This window comes from Zootermopsis nevadensis, unplaced genomic scaffold (genome assembly GCF_977971745.1).
Source record: "Zootermopsis nevadensis isolate Lab colony 2312 unplaced genomic scaffold, Znev_1.0 Znev_ptg000019l, whole genome shotgun sequence".
Classification (NCBI taxonomy): Eukaryota; Metazoa; Arthropoda; class Insecta; order Blattodea; family Termopsidae; genus Zootermopsis; species Zootermopsis nevadensis.
Window position 1 is genome coordinate 8993009 of NW_028259151.1, and position 20773 is coordinate 9013781.

Genomic DNA, 20773 nt, shown 5'->3' on the forward strand with positions numbered 1-20773 from the left:
CCGTCTGTTTTTTGTACTTAAATCAGGAGTCGAAAAAAATTTCTTGTATTTATCGCGTCTATGACGAGGATGGTAATTTCATTTCACTGTTATTGGTGATCTTTGGAGTTTAAAAATACGCGGTGTTATGATGAGGAAGGTAAGTTTAAAAACTGGTGAAAATGTCTGTCTGATGAACGTGGAGCAACATCCCAGGAAACAGCCATCTTGAGAACCTTAAATCTCACATTCAAGAGTTCTGCACTGAAAAGTTATTATTCTTGAAAGTATCGCGTTGAAACCCTTTATGAGGTCAGCAAGTACCTGTGAAACGTCGGCAATCCTCTCCAAGACAACAAGGTGTTACTACAACCAGAAGACAGATATCATGCCCGTGACCTTGAAAATCTCCAAGTGAACTTTTCTCGTCAGTTTTTCAGAGCAAAATTTTGTACACGAGTTTTTCTTCTATTTCAATCTTCCCATCCTGGTGAATTTTATCATCCCATTCATAAAAAGTACCATCACCGTCCATTTTATATTTGAAACCGCCCGTCAAGTCCGAGACCTGTCTGTCGCTTCGTAATTGACCTGGAACTCCTGTCCGCTACCCCCAGTACGGCAGGAAGAGGCTGGATTGTCTTCCTCCGTTCAGTCATTCAGCAAATAGAAATTCTTTTCCAAGAGTTCATAAGGACTATGAATTTGATGGTTCGTTTGATTCGTTGTTCCTGACAGACGTTAATATTTTTTTCCCCCGCTCCGAGCCGTCGCGCGTCAGTGCTTTCGATAACGAAGGGAATTTCGTCTGCTCAGAAGCTGACAGATTGATAAGTTACGAGATTCAAGACTTCTGTTTCTCTGACGCGTGTTCTGGCGAAACGTGGACTTTTCTTCAAAGCTTCTGCAACCAGGCATCGCACATCAAGACAAAAAATTATTTGGCCCAGTGAAATGCTTTGCTACAGAATCGGTATGTAATCGGCTCCACTCCCTAATATTTAGTGACCAATCCAGTTTGGCGAACTCGGAAGGAGAAGACGACTGAATGGTTAATTACCTATTCGTGCACGTACGCGGCTGTCAGTAGTTTATTTACAGGTTATGGACTGAAAATTTATCGTTTCGTATGTTTTGAGGGTGCCACGGTGGTCTAGCGGTTAGAACGCTGGCCTTGTAATCCTGGGGTCTCGGGTTCGATTCCCGGCGGTGCCCGAATTTATAACTTGTGTTGGGCAAGGCCGTGGTCTAGGCAACACGGAGTTTTCCTCCGGGGGCTTCCCCGGTTTCTCCGTGGCATCCCATTCACACACAGAAGAAGGCAATGGCAAACCACTTCTGGATCATCTGCCACGAACGTATATGAACAGGCCCCAGTCCGAGAAAAGGATGGAAGGATCCTGTTCATATGGACCTGTCCTCAGACAGAACACTAAATAATAATAAGATGAGGTGGTCTAGCGGTTAGAACGCTGGCCTTGTAATCCTGGGGTCTCGGGTTCGATTCCCGGCGGTGCCCGAATTTATAACTTGTGTTGGGCAAGGCCGTGGTCTAGGCAACACGGAGTTTTCCTCCGTGGCATCCCAACAATTACTCCATTCACACACAGAAGAAGGCAATGGCAAACCACTTCTGGATCATCTGCCACGAACGTATATGAACAGGCCCCAGTCCGAGAAAAGGATGGAAGGATCCTGTTCATATGGACCTGTCCTCAGACAGAACACTAAATAATAATAAGATGAGGTGGTCTAGCGGTTAGAACGCTGGCCTTGTAATCCTGGGGTCTCGGGTTCGATTCCCGGCGGTGCCCGAATTTATAACTTGTGTTGGGCAAGGCCGTGGTCTAGGCAACACGGAGTTTTCCTCCGTGGCATCCCAACAATTACTCCATTCACACACAGAAGAAGGCAATGGCAAACCACTTCTGGATCATCTGCCACGAACGTATATGAACAGGCCCCAGTCCGAGAAAAGGATGGAAGGATCCTGTTCATATGGACCTGTCCTCAGACAGAACACTAAATAATAATAAGATGAGGTGGTCTAGCGGTTAGAACGCTGGCCTTGTAATCCTGGGGTCTCGGGTTCGATTCCCGGCGGTGCCCGAATTTATAACTTGTGTTGGGCAAGGCCGTGGTCTAGGCAACACGGAGTTTTCCTCCGAGACATCCCAACAATTACTCCATTCACACACAGAAGAAGGCAATGGCAAACCACTTCTGGATCATCTGCCAAGAACGTATATGAACAGGTCCCAGTCCGAGAAAAGGATGGAAGGATCCTGTTCATATGGACCTGTCCTCAGACAGAACACTTAAAAAAAAATTGTTTTGAGGATCGTAAATATATTTTGATTAGTGTACTTATAAGTTACGATAAGGTTAATTCCAGAACTACCTATGTTAACATGTCTGAACGTGAGGTAAATAATTGCGAAACCTAATCAAAACGTTGTCTCGGAATTAATATAACATCCAATCGCCCTGACAAATACATTCTTACTTTCTTTTGTCTTAAAAGTGTTTGATCCAGAATAGTCTCTGGCGTCATTGCTGTGATTGAATTTGCGTTATCACTTTCTGCAAGTACCATGAAATCTTACCGTGTGTGTCTCTGCCCCTGTAATTTTCCTTGATTCAAAGAGACCATGGAACACACGCCGAAAGTTATGTCATGTATTACAGAAACACCCTGTGAATTTTAAGGAATATCTCGTTTAGAAAATTACATCCTGGGACTCCTCGACATTACAAAGAGGCACTCCACGAGCCAGCCGGGTATGTGAAACGTTCTTCTGTGAAGGGATGACGTTATAAGTCGAGTCGTGTGGCTGCTGTGGCAAGGGGAGAGGAATAATCCGATGAAGGAACTCGCTAGTTGCAGCGTTCACAGGAAACGAAACACGATAAAGGTAAGAGAGTTCGAAGTCACGCTAAAAATTGTACGAATGCAGAGGGGAGAGTTGCAAAGGCATGTTAACCGTGTTGGCCCCGACTAACACTTCGAGAATCGAAAAATAAAATGTCTTACGTTCTAGAAGTTGCGTTTTAATCCACCGCTTTTGCTGTGTTTTGGTGTATCCGGTGTCACTTGTTGACGAAAGTAAGTCTTTTTATTTTTCATTCTTAAAAAGTGTTAGCCGGGCTAACACGATATATACGAACGCTCCCCTCTTGTGACTTTTTAAATAATTTTTCCGTATTTTTCTCTGTTCCCTTCTTCCTATCCTTCAAACGACGTCTTCTCTTCAACTTGTTCTTACATCTTCATTCTGTTTTAATAGGTGGTATCACCGTCGGTCCTCGAGTGGCCCTGATAAGGGCCGAGTTTTTCTCACGAAGCTTAGTCATCGCTTTGATAACGGAGGCAGTTTTTTCTGTATTTTTCTCTGTTTCCTTCTCCCTATCCTTCATATCACCTCTTCTCTTCAACTTGTTCTTACATCTTTATTTTGTTGTAAACGGTGATCTCACCGTCGGTCCTCGAGTGGCTGTGATAAGGGCCGATTTTTTCTCACGAAGCTTAGTCATCGCTTTGATAACGGAGGCAGCCATTTTCGTAACAGAATATACCAGCCACACATGTGCCGTTTTTCAGTGGCCATTTTGGCGTTTAAAGACCAGGTAATATATATTCCTCTTTTCGTATAGTAGATTTTTATAAATCATTCCATTTTTTCAGGAATTTAAGTAAATACACAAAAATCCTGGATGCAGCATTATCTCCAGTTTTGTTTAAGAAGTGCGTTTTATATCGTAAATATCAACGTACTTATCTGTCATGAAACCATGTCTTTCAAGTTTGAAAACCACAAGAAGATTAATGTTATCCTGTGATCGAGTTTCATATTATTTTTGTTATTAAATGCAAACTGTAGAATAGTGAGATGTGTTGACGTCACGCGTAACTTAAAAATCCCGCAGTTATAATATGATTTCATTTTGTTGACTTACATAGAGAAATTATTTTCCCTTGCAGTCCAATGAGCAGACACGAATTATTAGTTCAACAAATTTCTCTACTTTTACGTCTACAATAAATTTCTTACCAACATCGAAGAGAGTTTTCGTGTTTCTTTTTATAACATGCATATCTTCGTTAAAAAAAATTTAAATCCTCAGTTTAGACCTCAAATTGACATGTCCCATACATTTTCCAATAACTCTTTGCTTTCTTGAAACTTCTGAATGGTTTAAACAACGTAAATGACCCCAAATGTCGAAGCCATTCTGTGTGAAACTTGCAAACCCGAGGATTTGATTCATAATATTTAAAATAAATGCCATGAAGATGACATTCCTGTCCTCCAATTACAATGGAATTTATTTAAAAATTCCTTCCGTTTGAGTTAGAACTGGCATATTCTGGCACAGGAGACGCAGAGCGGATAATATCCTTTTCATAAATACAAACATTGGCCCATATTCATTTTTTATTAACTTGCAGAAACGTTCAGAGCCCGAAGGCGTAGTTCATAATATCATTGGACAATAGACGCAGTTCCTTTACATTAAATGAACGAACGTTCTGTTATTGTCTTACAATCTTAAATTATTCCTCCTGTAACCCCACGGCTATTATATTTTAATATTTATTTCTTGTATAATTTGATTATTTAGGATCCTGTCTCTTCTTGGTTTTCTTCGAATAACTTTGCTCATCCCTTCGATTGTATCCCAGTGTCTCCTTCACAATCACCCTCTCTCTCTCTCTCTCTTTGCGTCATATTTGTAGCTGTACCTATTAATATTTTTTTAAATAAATAAATAAATTAATGTAAATAAGAAATGTTTTCAAATTTTGATTACGTCTTATATTCCGAAGCTTCAGGCAGTACGTTGATATTTATTCGTGTTTGTTTAAATATGTTTATTTAATTCTTTTCACCTACAAAACTTTCAGTTTCTGTACTAAAAGCATAAATATCTCGTATGTTGTTTAAAACTAAGTAGGAAAGTAACCATCTTCATACACCTTTCCTATTTCTGGTAAGTAAAAAAGTGTATAAATGATATATGCCCAAGTTAAATGCGATGTTACGTATTCTATCGCTCGTTTACTGAACGCACCTGAAAATTTTAACTTATTTTATTAATTAAGCATCCCAATGATTACAGATCTTAGTAAAAAAAACGTAAAATATAACAAATTGTGCAGTTATAAAATATCTTAGGCAATAATTTTAATTCACAACACCGATGATTACGGAAGAATCAAAGTTCTCTACGAAAAACACTCGTATGAGAAACTCAGAATCTTAGGACGAAAGTTAGGACGCCTCTAACAAGTTGTCGGGTGTTACGCGTGCGTCAGACGACAAAGAACGTTCCTACATACAGAACATTATTTTGTTCTCGGATTGGCTTGTTTACCAATTCAAAGTGTACAAATTTCGTTCTGACTGTCTCACATGAATGAAATGAAGTGATGAAAAAATAGGGGAGGAGAATGACTGTAGGAATAAAGAGTCGACAAAAGGAAAGATTGGAGTGGAAGAAGATGAATGCGGATGGCAGGGAACCGAAAAGATTTCGAGGGCACACGCCAAAGCCGGAAGAGAAACTTCCGGCATCCAACCTCTCTCTATCCATTTCTTCAGGCGCCATATCTCCCTTCCCCCCAAGTAACCCACAAAATGTCATCTACACACCCTCACAGTTTTGTCAATATTCAAAAATATTGCTTTCCTTTTACTGAAACCACTATTTTATACTCCACGGAGGCCTCACAGCTCCACAACGCGAGACGCTCGCCAACTTCTTGGCAACAGGCGTCGAAAACGTGTCGACGGGGAAACACATTCATTTTCCGAACACTGCACGCAAAGGAGAAGCAGGAATTATGGAAACGTCGAGGCAGGTACTAGACCTTCAACTCTGCTCAAACCATGAAATGAATTAAAGCGCTGATTGCTAACTCAAGTGTCTGTTTAATTCTTGGCGGAAGCATCAGGAACAGTATTACAGAGTGAATGCTATTTACAGAAACCATCGCTTTCAAACTTTGTGCCAGTCATAAGACTTTGCGTTCAGGACAGAAATATTTGTTTTGGTGACGTCACGAGATGATAGAACGCTGACTTTCTTGAAATATGTCTAACGAAAATTACGTATGCTGATTATGAAATCCTAAACTCAGAATCAGAATATAAATAAAAACACATTAATGATACATACAATACATTTTACAGTAATTCGCTAAATATGACGATAATACAGGAATGATATTTTCTAAATAAAGAATTCTCACGCAACTGAAATTTATATAGAAACCGAATTAATTTTATATCACAGAACAAAGACGCTCCACTACAATGTTTATTGTGAAAGCAATAATCATGCACGTAAAAATAATATACAATATCTGGCAGACTTGTTTGCCCAATTCGAAGAATGTTGGAAGAAAGGCCTACAAAGGACAATGAATTAACGTTCTGTGGCGTTGTCAGAATTGACTTTGTAGGACCTATAGCTGGACAGAGGAAATCCATGTCTCAATTATCTGACAAGCTCTTGAATAAGGAACAAAATGGAAAGATTACTTGGATAGTCATTCAGAGAGTATGCCTGGTTTAATCCTCAGCACTAGGAAGAACGTTTTTTCTACCTGGCGAATTCTGGATCCCACCCAGTCTCCTAATCAATGGTTAGTATGGGCTCGTTTCCGGGATAAAGCGGCTGTAGCTTGAAGCTGACTAGTCCCCTCTGTCTACTCCACTTGGCTGCAAGTCTTAATAACGCTGTGATTGATTACAAAGATAACGCTTAAGTTTTTTTTTTATTTATTTAGTGTTCTGTCTGACGACAGGTCCATATGAACAGGATCCTTCCATCCTTTTCTCGGACTGGGACCTGTTCATATACGTTCTTGGCAGATGATCCAGAAGTGGTTTGCCATTGCCTTCTTCTGTGTGTGAATGGAGTAATTGTTGGGATGCCACGGAGGAAAACTCCGTGTTGCCTAGACCACGGCCTTGCCCAACACAAGTTATAAATTCGGGCACCGCCGGGAATCGAAGCCGAGACCCCAAGATTACAAGGCCAGCGTTCTAACCGCTAGACCACCTCATCTTATTATTATTTATTGTTCTGTCTGACGACAGGTCCATATGAACAGGATCCTTCCATCCTTTTCTCGGACTGGGACCTGTTCATATACGTTCTTGGCAGATGATCCAGAAGTGGTTTGCCATTGCCTTCTTCTGTGTGTGAATGGAGTAATTGTTGGGATGCCACGGAGAAACCGGGGAAGAAGCCCCCGGAGGAAAACTCCGTGTTGCCTAGACCACGGCCTTGCCCAACACAAGTTATAAATTCGGGCACCGCCGGGAATCGAAGCCGAGACCCCAAGATTACAAGGCCAGCGTTCTAACCGCTAGACCACCGTGGCACTAACGCCTATATTACGCCACGATAAAGAGCAGTGAAGAACAAGCATGAACTTCCTCAGTTGATTCATCATTGACAAACATTTTGCCACATCGCTTTCACTTAGGTTTGTCTATAAGAGAGCTGCTGTGACAATTGACAAATGTTCAGCAACAGACACCGTTCAGTTTTCCTCCTGCAACGTATGCCGCCTGCATTTCCTTACGAAAGACTGGAAAGCAATCACGAACAAAACGTCATGAGTTTTACGACAGACACTAGGTTTTCATCCGGCTTTCAGCTAAAGAATGTGGGTGGAAACGTTGATTCTGACAGTTGGCGCGCATGGACTGAAGATCAGAGAGCAGAGTTGTTTTTAATAAACTTCACTTTATACGACTGAAAGTAATATAACGTCGTCATGATTGCAGTGCCTAAAATTTTCATTTTGATATTTATTCAGATCAAGCTTCATGAAGATACGTCAAGAGGATACAAAGTTATTGGACGAAACAGCGATACCATTTCAGGACCGTTTAAATTCTTTACAATATCCAGAAGTTTCATCAGCCATTTCACTACTCGTTCTTCAAAAATACCCTCGTAATACTGGTCCAGTTGTGTGTGTAAATATATATATATATATATATATATATATATATATATCGCTTCAGAAACAGGGCATAATGTGTGATCAATTTATCGCGTAGGCGTTAATCAACTCCTTACGTCGCAGAATACGAGGTGCGATCGGAAAGTTTCAAGACTGTGTCAATAGCGGGCGAACCGGATGTAGTACGAGCTTCTACCGCTAGGGGGTGCGGCCTACATTCATAGTGAATCAGTGTGCCAGCCGGCATCATCGAATTAGCATTTGTTTCTTAGTTACGGGCGTTTTGGTAGTGCATTACACCGACCCTCCTGCGATTTCGGAATGGCGTGTGCATCAAATTTTGCCAAAGACTCGCCAAAACGGCTACGGAAACCTATGAAATGCTAAAGAAAGATTTCCAGGGATGCTTCCAGGCTTGGCAGCTGCGCTGGGATCGTTGTGTTCACTCCCAGGGGAACTACTTCGAGGGTGATGGATGAATTTAATACCTGAGATAAGTGTACGGGTTTTTATACGCGCAGTCTAGAAACTTTCCTATCGCACCTCGTATATGAGAGCAGCAACATCGTTTTGAACTTTAAATATTTTATTCCGAATCGTCACATTGGGCATATTAAAAGCGTATGACAAATTCGGACTCCTTACGTTTCTACTTTGTAGGTGGAATGACTAGTCCAGTAGAATCAACGGGGGTGTTATTCTTCCAAAGAAGCGAACATGGAAATCATCGGAATGTGGCGAAATGTTGCCTCGCTTGTAAATACCTGCACGCAAAGAATGTTGTTTTTGAAAGGATTATTTTTAATTTTAGTGGCATGTATGCTATGTCATTTTGCAAAACTGAAAAAAAAAATACACCACGTTTGGTTAAACACGTGATATGGGAAGGTTATATAAAATATATCGCCAGCTTTGTTCTGGTTTGTCTGCTGGGAAACCACTTGGAGTAGATTACTCAATCAAGCGGTTTCAATTCATTCGGTTTCCCTCCAAACCAAACAACTTAATTTATTTATTCATTCTCTGTAAATACAGCGATTGAAACGAAAGTTTTCTATTCCCATATGTTTCCTGCTAACGAATAGGTTGAAAAAAATTGTTTCTGTCCTGGAGGATTTGTTTTGTTTTGTCCATAATTTACCTTGATAATTGGAGAACTGCAATCACCATCTCTGGTACAGACATCACGTGTTTCTGAAGTCTCAATTTTGATGTTAACTCCACCTTATGGTCAGTCACATTGGCCGCGCGGTCTGAAGCCCCATGAGAAGAAAGTTGATTCCTGAGCTCTTGAATTCTCTCACTTATCTGCCGATCCGAATGAGGTGCATTGTTCTTGTCGCATTCTGCAAAAGTAAGAAAATCCCTGAAGTTAGTTATCGCTTTGTACTTAGCACACACAAAACACGAATGTCACTGCACTTAAAATTGGAAGAATTTATCAGGGTCAATTGAATAAAAATTTCCTTGGATATTATCCATCGTCTAGTAAATATAAAACGTATTCCGGGACTTTCATTTCTTTACTTTGTCCGGAGATAGGGATTAGCTCTATCTAGTGGGCCCAACTGTGTAGGAACCTGAAGACGGAGATAGAGTCCAATCTCCGAAACGTCGTTTTACGTTTTATATTTACTAGACGATGGATAATATCCAAGAGGTCCGGAGATAGGGATTAGCTCTATCTAGTGGGCCCAACTGTGTAGGAACCTGAAGACGGAGATAGAGTCCCATCTCCGAAACGTCGTTTAACGTTTTATATTTACTAGACGATGGATAATATCCAAGAGGTCCGGAGATAGGGATTAGCTCTATCTAGTGGGCCCAACTGTGTAGGAACCTGAAGACGGAGATAGAGTCCAATCTCCGAAACGTCATTTTACGTTTTATATTTACTAGACGATGGATAATATCCAAGGAAATTTTTATTCAATTGACTCTTCACCATCGTCAAGAAGTTTTAGATTTGATAGTCATCAGGGTGATGAAACCAAAATATAGGCTCGTGTACAGCTCCACTGTCTGTACTGGAGATGTGTGTATTCTTGGGGCGACTAAACTGGATAGAATGTTCAGCAATTGTACGAAATATTTCTGAGGTTTCAATCTGTTCATTACTACTCACGGGTCCAGACCCTTCTGCAAATTCTCTGGGGAATATTTTAGTCTTGAATCTTTAACCGATTCAGGGAGGTACAAAAACGGAACAAGTTTACCGTTTTTTGCAAATATCCAAGAAGGATATTGAAAAATATCCATAAAACCATCGACTTTCCTTGAATCATTATACCTGAGACCATCTTTACGTTGTCTACCTTGATAATGTGATATAATTAGCGCCCTCTCATATATTGCGCTGTCAGAAAATGTCGCGATATTGTTTTGAACATGTTTATACACAGATAATCATAGTCTTATTATCGTCTCTGATCAAAGATAGTCGAATTCCTATGATAGCTAAGATGTTTTATTTGCATTCCAAAGGAGAGTAACAGGATATGTCGCTAATATGTTGATATTTCACGAAGATAGGAAAGTTCTAAACATGACTGAACTTTTTAAAGCCCTATTCCAAAACGGATTTAAAAAAAAAACATGCTTCTACTGATGACAATATGGCCTTTAGGGACAGTAAAATGTTTACTCTTGTCTGCACGATGTTTGGAGAAATATAATCCCGCATTCCAAGGGGAGTAAGAAAATACTCTTTCGCTACTGACTTTAAAACCCAAGCGACTTAGAATGTTTATACTTGTTTTGAGAACGATGTGTATGACTTCCCATTACTAGTCTTCTTTCGTCGTTCAAGGACCTGAGACATACGCCGACCTGCGTAAGTCAAATATCGATTAGACAATTATAAAATTCAAATTAGCTTATAAAAATTTATACATATAGATTTATATAATAAATGTATCTATGAATTATATACTTTCAGGGTTATAATTAAAGTGTCTGTACATTTAAAACAGTAATTAGGACGTTCAAAAATAAAAATTAATATTATATAAATAAATGTACGTTCACCGACGGGATATACATACAAAATATTAATATTGGTTTATTCATTTTATAATTTGTATTATTTTATGGGATTATAACGCTAAACAAATGTGCATATTACTTATGGTATTCAAGAATCGAATGAAGTTTAACCATTTTTAGACAAAACTCTTCCAGCACTAAGCAAGACAGTCACATGATTCAAGATCTGGAGTTGGGAGAGCGGTAGGGATTGATTAAATTTTAACAGTCGATTTAAACAGTATCTGAAGACATTAAAAACCTGTCTATACAACTGATGTTCTTTTTCTCCGCGCGTTTATTTTTCGTGGGGTCCTGTGCAGGTAGAGGCCTTGCTTTCTTTGACAGCTGTGTCCAATAGGAGCTTCGAGTCGTTACGTCACCGCAGACGGATCATACAACTTCGAATCTGAAACAGTTGGTGAGAGGTCGAGGTGCTTTGAAGTCTCGTGAGTAGTTGAACCGAAAACAGCTGTCGTGTACAATAATTTCACTTTTTGTGCGTACGTAACAATTTGTTAAAAGAAACCTTTGTGTACCAGTATACTTATTTGCTATCTATTAGCTCTCCAATATCTTAATTATGAACGTTGATCAGAAAAATCTTGATACAAGACCTGGTGCAGAGCAGAACCTTGTAGAAGCAGCAATACATCCACCTAGTAAAGAAATTCCCTGATTTTTATAACTCCCAAAAAGTCTTTACAATATTCACAATAGGTTGCATTGGGCTCTATTCTGATACAGAAAAATTCATTTCACACTTTCCAAAATATTTATCTAAAATTCATTTCGATGTTATCCTCCCATCTACGTCGAAGTCTCTTTTTTTTAAGTTGACCAACGAAAAACTTTTACGAAACTCCTCACCCCCCCAGTGTCCAGCACGCCCTGTAATTATCAACATAAACACTGTATTCGAGAATATAAATTATAATATTTTATAATTAATTTCTGATTCATTGATGTTATTCGAAACTTTATCTGTTTTCATTTAACTGTTTCACCGCGCCATCGAGGAGGCCCACGGTTCAATTTGACTACTGCTGTTTTGAGTACTTGTTCGTACGTATTTTCAGCGTGCAGAATGTTAGTACCAGAGGGCAACCTGTAAATGACGCAACGGGTATTGAAATCAATGCGCTCTCTACACGCATTTATGTCAGGTGGAAACGTCTTGAGCATTTCGACGACGTACCACGAGAAGCTTTGTTTTGAAACTTCTTCGCTGTGTATAGATTGCATGTTTGTCTCGTGGAAACAGTGTTATTTGTGCCAAGTGCTTGTAGAATCGCAGTTTATGCGATGATATTTTGTTTTTAAGTTTAATGTATTGTGTACAATCACGGTCGTTAACAAGAGGAATGCACGCAGGTCGAGTATTGTCAGTAAAAGCTTATGTCATCGTCTCTACAGTAAAGAATGAAGACAAGGTAGGCTCTTTAAACATTTCCAGTTCTGCATTGGCAGTCGAATGTTTGTTTCTCCAATTATTTACTTTTATTGACTATATTTTCCCCCTTACGATATCAACACTGTAACACAAATGTACTTGTTATCTTTTGTGAATATTCCTAAATGATTTGGTTCACACAACGTAAAACTTAACCAATATTTTGATTCTATTATTATTACTATTAATAAATACAATTTTATTATTTTTAGAAAGTATTAAAACTTTTAACTTGGATATTTAAAGTTCTCAGATTTATTGATTGTTTTCCCAGTTCTGAATTAATTAATTATTTGCTACAAATCAAATAGAAAACTTTGAGGGGCAGATACTAAGGCGATAACCTTATTTTTCGTTTATATTTTTATATAATTATACACGTGGACCTTCAGATATAAGAGTCTGTTTTTCTTATAGAATGACCCTAGAACGTGGCCCCCCACATTAAAATCAGAATAACCAGTGGAAGATACAAATATTTAATTGTGAGAGTTTAAATTTGATTAACTTTATATATGATCTACTATTTCAAATGCAACACTAGAATAATGACTTAACACGTTACAGAAATTGAATTATAACAGGTCCTCCCAGTTTAATAGACTCTCCTACCCTCACTCGTGACACTGTAATTAAGATAAATCTTGTCGAAAGGCCGATGTCATGTGTGGCTTTTGAGCCCTGGGATGTTCAGAATTCTTTCTGTGGGGATTAATCAAAAAAAGACTTTTATTTAAATTCAGTGTTTAAAAGACGGTGACGAGAAACTCTAAGCAAAATTGCACAAAACACATTTATAAATTACAAATTTATAAATGCTAATTAGTATTTCCCGGTTGTTTTGTTTAGTGTTCTGTCTGACGACAGGTCCATATGAACAGGATCCTTCCATCCTTTTCTCGGACTGGGAACTGTTCATATACGTTCTTGGCAGATGATCCAGAAGTGGTTTGCCATTGCCTTCTTCTGTGTGTGAATGGAGTAATTGTTGGGATGCCACGGAGGAAAACTCCGTGTTGCCTAGACCACGGCCATGCCCAACACAAGTTATAAATTCGGGCACCGCCGGGAATCGAACCCGAGACCCCAGGATTACAAGGCCAGCGTTCTAACCGCTATTGAAATTAACTTAAAGTTAAAATTAATTCGAGTAAAGTGCATAAAATCTGACAATTATGTCTCTTACTGCGAGTTGTGAAAAATCTGACTGTTATGTTACAACGTGTCCAATTCCCCATCAAACGCAGTGAACGCGCAGTTGAACTTGGAAATCAAAAAGAGCAGCGAGACGGATATTTCAGTGACAGCTCGTTGAATTTTTTGGTTATAGGTTATACACGCTACAGATATGTGAGCTCTTCTGGGCTGGAGTAAACATTGATTACCAGCCGCTCGACTGTGAATCATTGTGAACAGCATTTCCACAGAAGCAATTAATTCATTTCCAAGTACTCGACATTCCGTTCCCTCCTGCATTCCGGTTTTTACGTAACAGCAGCTGAGTAACAAACAAACAAACTAATCGAATGAAATACTAACTGACAAACTACTTTCTTTGTGAAGGGGATTCGTTGAAGACTTAATATTTACTCGGCTAGTCAAGAAATTCCCGGCTTAAATGTCGCATGATAAAATTTCGACATCAGGACCTAACCTAAAACATTTTAATCTACATCACACTTTAACGCCCTGATCCTGGAGGTCTCGGGTTCGATTCCCGGCGGTACCCGAATTTATAACTTGTGTTGGGCAAGGCCGTGGTTTAGGCAACACGGAGTTTTCCTCCGTGGCATCCCAACAATTACTCCATTCACACACAGAAGAAGGCAATGGCAAACCACTTTTGGATCATCTGCCAAGAACGTATATGAACAGGTCCCAGTCCGAGAAAAGGATGGAAGGATCCTGTTCATATGGACCTGTCGTCAGACAGAACACTAAATAAATAATGTTGTTATTATCCCCTTAAAAGTGGTCTCTTTTCCTCTTCCAACTTAAGTTTTAAGTGATTTGTCAATCCCAGTATTCAATTTACGTTAAATTAGAACGAACTCTAGCCTTGAGAGCCAAATATCTTCAGAATCGACACTCAAAACAATGATGATGATTTCTAGTGTGTTGCGGGCCCTCCGTGGCTGGTATCTCCATGTCGCCTCTGTCGTACTTTGCAAAACTCTCAAGATTTCCCTTCTAACTCATTACGATGTGATGTCATATCCACTAGCAGTTTCCTCACAATCATTTTAATTGAAAACGACTACATTTAAGTGGCTCTTCCTCTAACCTAGCTTAGCTGTAAACTAGTAACCATGGCGACGAGGAGCAGACGAGGACATCAGTAACGCCGATACTTGCACGGAATACAGAATTTCGGGGAAGACGTTTCGCTCTTGATATCGGGCAGGAAATCGAGACGTGGGATTATAATTTTCGTTAATGACTGTGTACTTCTCTGCCAGGACTAACATAAGATGTAGTTAAGCTCGATCCAAACGTGAAATTCTTTCCATTTGCAGAGGAAATGTATTAACCAACACGAGTTGATGGGAAAGCGCTTGAATGAACTAACACCTCAGCCTTATATTAGAATAAGCAATATTACTATTTGAAAAGTAATGTTAACACACGTATCTTCAAATATTTTAGTATTGGAATTTGTAAAACGTCCAGCAGATATGAGAATTTAAGGAAAACTTCCTTAATTACATACTTTAAAATATTTTTAAAATAAATCCTGTTTTAATATTTTTTAAATTACTGTCAGCGATATGTAAAAATTAAATGATCTCTGTTTGTATGAATAATAACATACTGGCGTGGCGAAAGCGATTGCATGTTTAATGATCAGGCTTCTTTTATCTGTAGGTGATAGGTTAGATTCTCGTGAACATTGAATGATGATTTTAGTATTTTCTCTCAGTGCACCCTGGGTAATTCCATAAATGCGCCATGGAGGCTTCCTTCCACATCTATACAGTATCGAATCGACCTTGAATCCATAGAATAGAACCGCTGTTTTCCAGAAAATATTTTTTAGTACCAAATGTAAAACATGTTGAGTGAATTCTGTAAACAATCATCAGCACAAATACAGATCACAAATATTTCAAAATACGACAGATTGAAGTAGACCCAATGTGAAAAAATGAAGATAGTTGCATTTCAAGAAAATGTTTTCAGAATTGGGCTGGACCTGGACTTTAGGTCTGACGCTAGCTCAACCTGGGGGCCCAACAGGTAGGCCGTTCTTTTCATATCTTTTTTACGTAAAGTCGGAAGCAGAATACAGCTTTCGAAAAATAGTTTTACCGCTTTATAATTTAAACGATGTACAATTTCACATTTGTTGATTAATTCTGTCCATAATCTCAAGCCCTGTTTCCTTTATATCCATTAATACCATTGTACTTCCATCTAATTTTAGATCTTTGTAATGACCTCTTTACTTCAGATTTTTCGACCGATACTCTCTGTCACAGAATTAGTTCCACGGATGTGACTGACTATTCTAATGGTTTAATCTGTGGTCTCCTTATAGAGGTTTATTCTTGCCTTCGGGTAACGTTCTGGAATTAACTCTGAGTGTAATTATAGTTTTCCAATTGTTCATGCTGCAATCTATGATTTGCCTGTGGCTTAGACTAATTTCTAATCGTGTAGGATGCTGATACAGGTTAAGGAGACAAACTACATCCATCTACGTTGTCTTGTTACAAAGGAAGCTGTGCGAATGTTCGCTTGTGATTCTTTAAAGTTATGCGATTATGGTTCATTCTTCGCAGGAACATTATATTGTAGTCCTACACTGTCCAATGGCTGAGGTATTTTTATAGGTTTACGGAGTTGGATCTACTCCCGTCTTGAGGTGTCTTATCGTTATAAAGATTTAATTCATTTTATTTTGATAAAGGAACGTTCTGCAGGCGATTACACGAAGGAAAGCTATGGCTGGGACATATTATGAGAAGGAATGGATTACTGAGTGACGTCATCGAAGGCCAGGTTGAAGGAAAGCGGGGACTGGGAAGAAGACTGATACAGCTAACCGACGATCTTAAACAAGGAAAGAAGATGACGTTCCAGGAATTAAAGCGAGAAGCCGAGAATAGGGAAAACTGGCGATCTCTTTTTGGGCAGAGCAATGGACCTGTCGTCAGACAGAACACTAAATAATAATAAAAAAACGTAATATCGGTTGGGAGAGAATCGGGACGTTTCGGCTATTACACTTGTAAGCTAACCGACAGTGACCCATCTTTCAGTATGGTAAAGTCGAAGCACTTGGTATCAGGAATTAAGTCAACATCGTTAACATCGGGTAGGAAGACATAAAACTTACATCAGTTAATAGACAATGTTCATCTAGGTCTGTAATCGCGCTGATGATTGAGGCAGCAATGACCTCTGAAACGTCGGTAAACTTCTACCAGACTACACGGCTCAACAAACCAGAAGACAGCCATCTTCTGACTCATCGCCATGAAAACCTCAAATCCTACAAAGTAATGCTTGTATGTATAGCAGGTACCTGTTCGCAAAAATTAATTTCGTATTTGAAACTACAGACAAACTTATGATCATAAGTACTAGAGTCTTCTTGAGCCAAACTGATTTTCGTTTGTGTCGTTACATAAATTATGCAATAATAACATACGATTTATAAAATTTCAGTTAAATGTCGTTTGTTAAATTGACATATACCATGTGAAATCCAAATATAAAATGATCAAAGAGTTACTGACTTAAAGCTGATGGTGCATTTAGAACATTTACATACTTCTAATATACGTAGAGAGTGAAATGGCATGTCTGAAGCCGCAATAGATGTTCTTGGAGGTCAGGATCATTTTATGCTTTGTTCTTGTGTCAGTTTTGATCTCGCTGTTTGGCAGTCGCACGAGGAAATTAAGAACAAAGGAATTCTTTGTAAGAACTCCGCTGCTAATTCTGGCAAGCAGCGAGGCGTTCTTGAAAGCACACTGCTTGTATAATGCTTTCAGCAACAAAGTTGCTGGATGTTCATGAAACAGTTTAGTGTACGACCTGATTTACATTTGGTTTTGTGAACGTAATACAGCCGCTCTGAGCACAAAACCTGTAGTAACATAACTAGGCATTCACATTTGTCCTGAGCCAGCCGATTACTTCACGAAACATCCTGGAAGTGAAGCTGTGGGCTCACCACTGACTTCTCCACTTACACTACACTTGGTAATCGATTTCGGGTATAAAACCCATTTCGCCTCAAATTATTCTCATTCGGAAGATTTCACACCTTTCTGTTGGCATAAAAATGTCTGTCTGATACGGTAAGCGCTCAGAGAGCATTTGTTGTATACATGTTTTACTGTGTATACTGGGAACGACCCGTTCTTCAAGTGCCTGAGCACTGCGGGTCCTAACTTTTCGTTGGCTTGATCTATAGACACTCGGTAGGACTCCTTGGACGAGGGATCGGCCCCTCGCAAGGCCTCTACCTGTACACAGGACAGCACAACAAACATCCATGGCTTGAGTGGGATTCAAACCCACGGTCCCAGCCCACACCTCAGATCGCGCGGCCACTGCAGACTCCTTTGTATATATTTTAACCATCAGAAATTGGTCTTTCGTCGCACGATATAATTCGAAATACTGACATTATGGAAATTGCTGTAACCCAATATGTCATGGTTTTTATTAATTTATTTAATCCTCGTTCGATCTATTGATTTCCCCGCAAGACTTAATACGAAATTATGCGTGCGAACATTATTAATTTGTAAGTGATTACGAACTTTGCGGTGGAACCTATATTCTCCATTTTCCGTTTACTGGGCTATTTGTTAGTCTGAAACGTTACTAACCACCCACAGGATTACACAGTTTTACAAACTACACGACCAAACTACAAAGGCAGAAGAGGTTTTAGCGAATGCTCTGATTTATTTTATAAAACACAATATATTTTCTGTTTATACTTCTGATTCTATGAGTCTGTTTTCTTATGAGAAGATTGTTTTTATAATCGAAAGAAAGTGATACCCTGTTGGCAGAGATGTTATCGAGTACATTTCATACGAAACACCAATATTCCATATAAAGATTTCTTCTGCCTGAAGAGATTTCATTTCGTTAGGAAAAACAGTGTTTTTTGAGTTGTCGGGGTCTCGTTAGCAAGGACCGCTGGAAGCTCCTGGTTATTTCGAGTGACATATAATGTTACTTGCAAACCTTCTGAAGCACACAGGACAAACAAATAATACATAGCTTATTTCTGAAAGAAAATGTTAATTACGCTGTGTCTTTCTTGATTGTCCTTTCATGAATATAAGAAAGAAAATAATTAGTTTCCAGAAAACAAAACGAAGATGTCATATCGAAAATACTTTTCTCTCTGTAAACTTCTCTAAATTAGAGAGTTTTCTTTGTGTAGACATTTGGCGTAGTATATAAAAACAAATGATTTGGAAGCTTTTTCTTAATTTACCTGCAAAAAAAGTCTTTAGAACTAAAAATTCTGTTGACTGTTTATCCCACATAAAATTGCACGAGACTGAACAAAGTAGAGACGTGTCTCGTGTTTTAGTGTGACACCCAAGATGACGTCAAATAGTCCTGTGTACACGAACTTCTTAATCGCAAATTAAGCAGGAAGACATTTTCTCCTCGAGTCAGGTACTTCCGAAGAACCAGTGACTGCTTACCGGCAGCAGCCTCCTCAAAGGGGACTGCTTTTAGCGTTATTAGTAGCAAACGCAACGAGCCAGGGTATTGGAATCAAAGTTCGCGGCAGAACTACAGATGTACTGTTACTGCAAGCATTTGAATTGTTTATTTGGTTGAAATATCATAAAGTTAGGTATTTCATAATGAGGTTAAGGACCACGACGTGTATTTCAAATGCTGCATCACTGCTCCTTGTAATTGGAAACTAAAGTATTTTGTGTCGTTTTCATAATTTACTCCATGTATTCTGTGTAAATATTGATTTTGTAGTAAATACGTGAGTAATCATGGTTATCATAATAATTGTTCTTTAAAATAGTTCTTACTGGTGGAATGAAAACTGCCCATCGTCATGACTACTAATTTATGTTTCTCTTGGCTGTTGTTGGTTGTCAGCAATTTGTATTTCTCTATGGTAGCGAAATTCTAAGACACGCCATTGAATGGTCCACATAATGAGATGAAACTGCTGCTTAAGCTGATAGCCATTATTATGATAAAAAACCTACGTCTCATTATCAGAATGTCACCATGCAGTATTTCAGTTGCGGGACGTTTTTGTACTAAAACAAGAAATTCATCGCCCTGATGACGGAGGCAGTATGACCTCTGAAACGTTGGTTAACATTGACCAGACTACACAGCGCAACAACCCAGAAGACAGAAATCTTCATACTCTGATGACGGAGGCAGTATGACCTCTGAAACGTTGGTAAACATTGACCAGACTACACAGCGCAACAACCCAGAAGACAGAAATCTTCATACTCTGATGACGGAGGCAGTATGACCTCTGAAACGATGGTTAACATCGACCAGACTACACAGCGCAACAACCCAGAAGACAGAAATATTCATACTCACCGCTGTGAGAACCTCAAGTCTTACAAAGAAATTAGTAGAAAATATGAGGGGAAAGTACTCAGTCGGAGACTTTTGAAAGAGATTAGGAGATAATATTAAACAGGAATTTAAGTAAATATAGTGTAAAAATGTTGACTGTATTATCTAGTTCGGGATATTCTTGAGGGAGGCGAGACCTTGTTAAGACGGCAATAAACCATCTGGTTCCGTTAAAGGCGAAGAATTTGCTGATTAATTGAGAGACTATCACCTCGTCAAAATAATTCTGCTTTCCGCTGTTCATAATATCGTTATTCATTTATTTATTTTGTTACTACTGCCTGATCTAGAATTGCCAGTGTTATGAAGTATTACCGGTGAATTTTTACGTCAAATTAGAAGAAGCGCGATGTTTTTCGGTCTGCTAGTAGTGCAGAAAGTAACTTACCAGGTCACTTACGTCACAGGGACTTACATCTTGCGGAAATCATTTGTGATTTCCATCAGGTCAAAAGGTGTAACCGGCAGAACTTGAGGAAGAGGGACTTCGCTCTAGTGAGTCAGTTACTTGGAGTGTAGGACGTTATTAATCTGTAAGGGTAACGTAACAAACTTAAAAATGTCGGATCCTCTTTGTCTATAAGAATGAAATTAAACCAAAGCTCGCAGATGTTCTTACTCCGTTGTCAAGGTCCTCTGGCTCCGAACACAGCGAGCTCGCTTTGCAGATCCTTTGTGTAGAAACGAATATCGGCCTATGAAGAGAAGTTTCAGGTTCAATC

At 39.2% G+C, this 20773-nt stretch overlaps 1 long non-coding RNA gene across 1 annotated transcript in view; it reads left to right on the plus strand.

Moving 5' to 3' along the window:
• The first annotated feature begins 12143 nt into the window (after positions 1-12143).
• The window catches only part of LOC110840749 (uncharacterized), a 31177-nt gene continuing 22547 nt past the window's right edge, over positions 12144-20773 (plus strand). The window contains exon 1 of the long non-coding RNA XR_002546982.2: positions 12144-12420. This is a non-coding gene — a long non-coding RNA (uncharacterized LOC110840749). The remainder of the gene's footprint in view (positions 12421-20773) is intronic.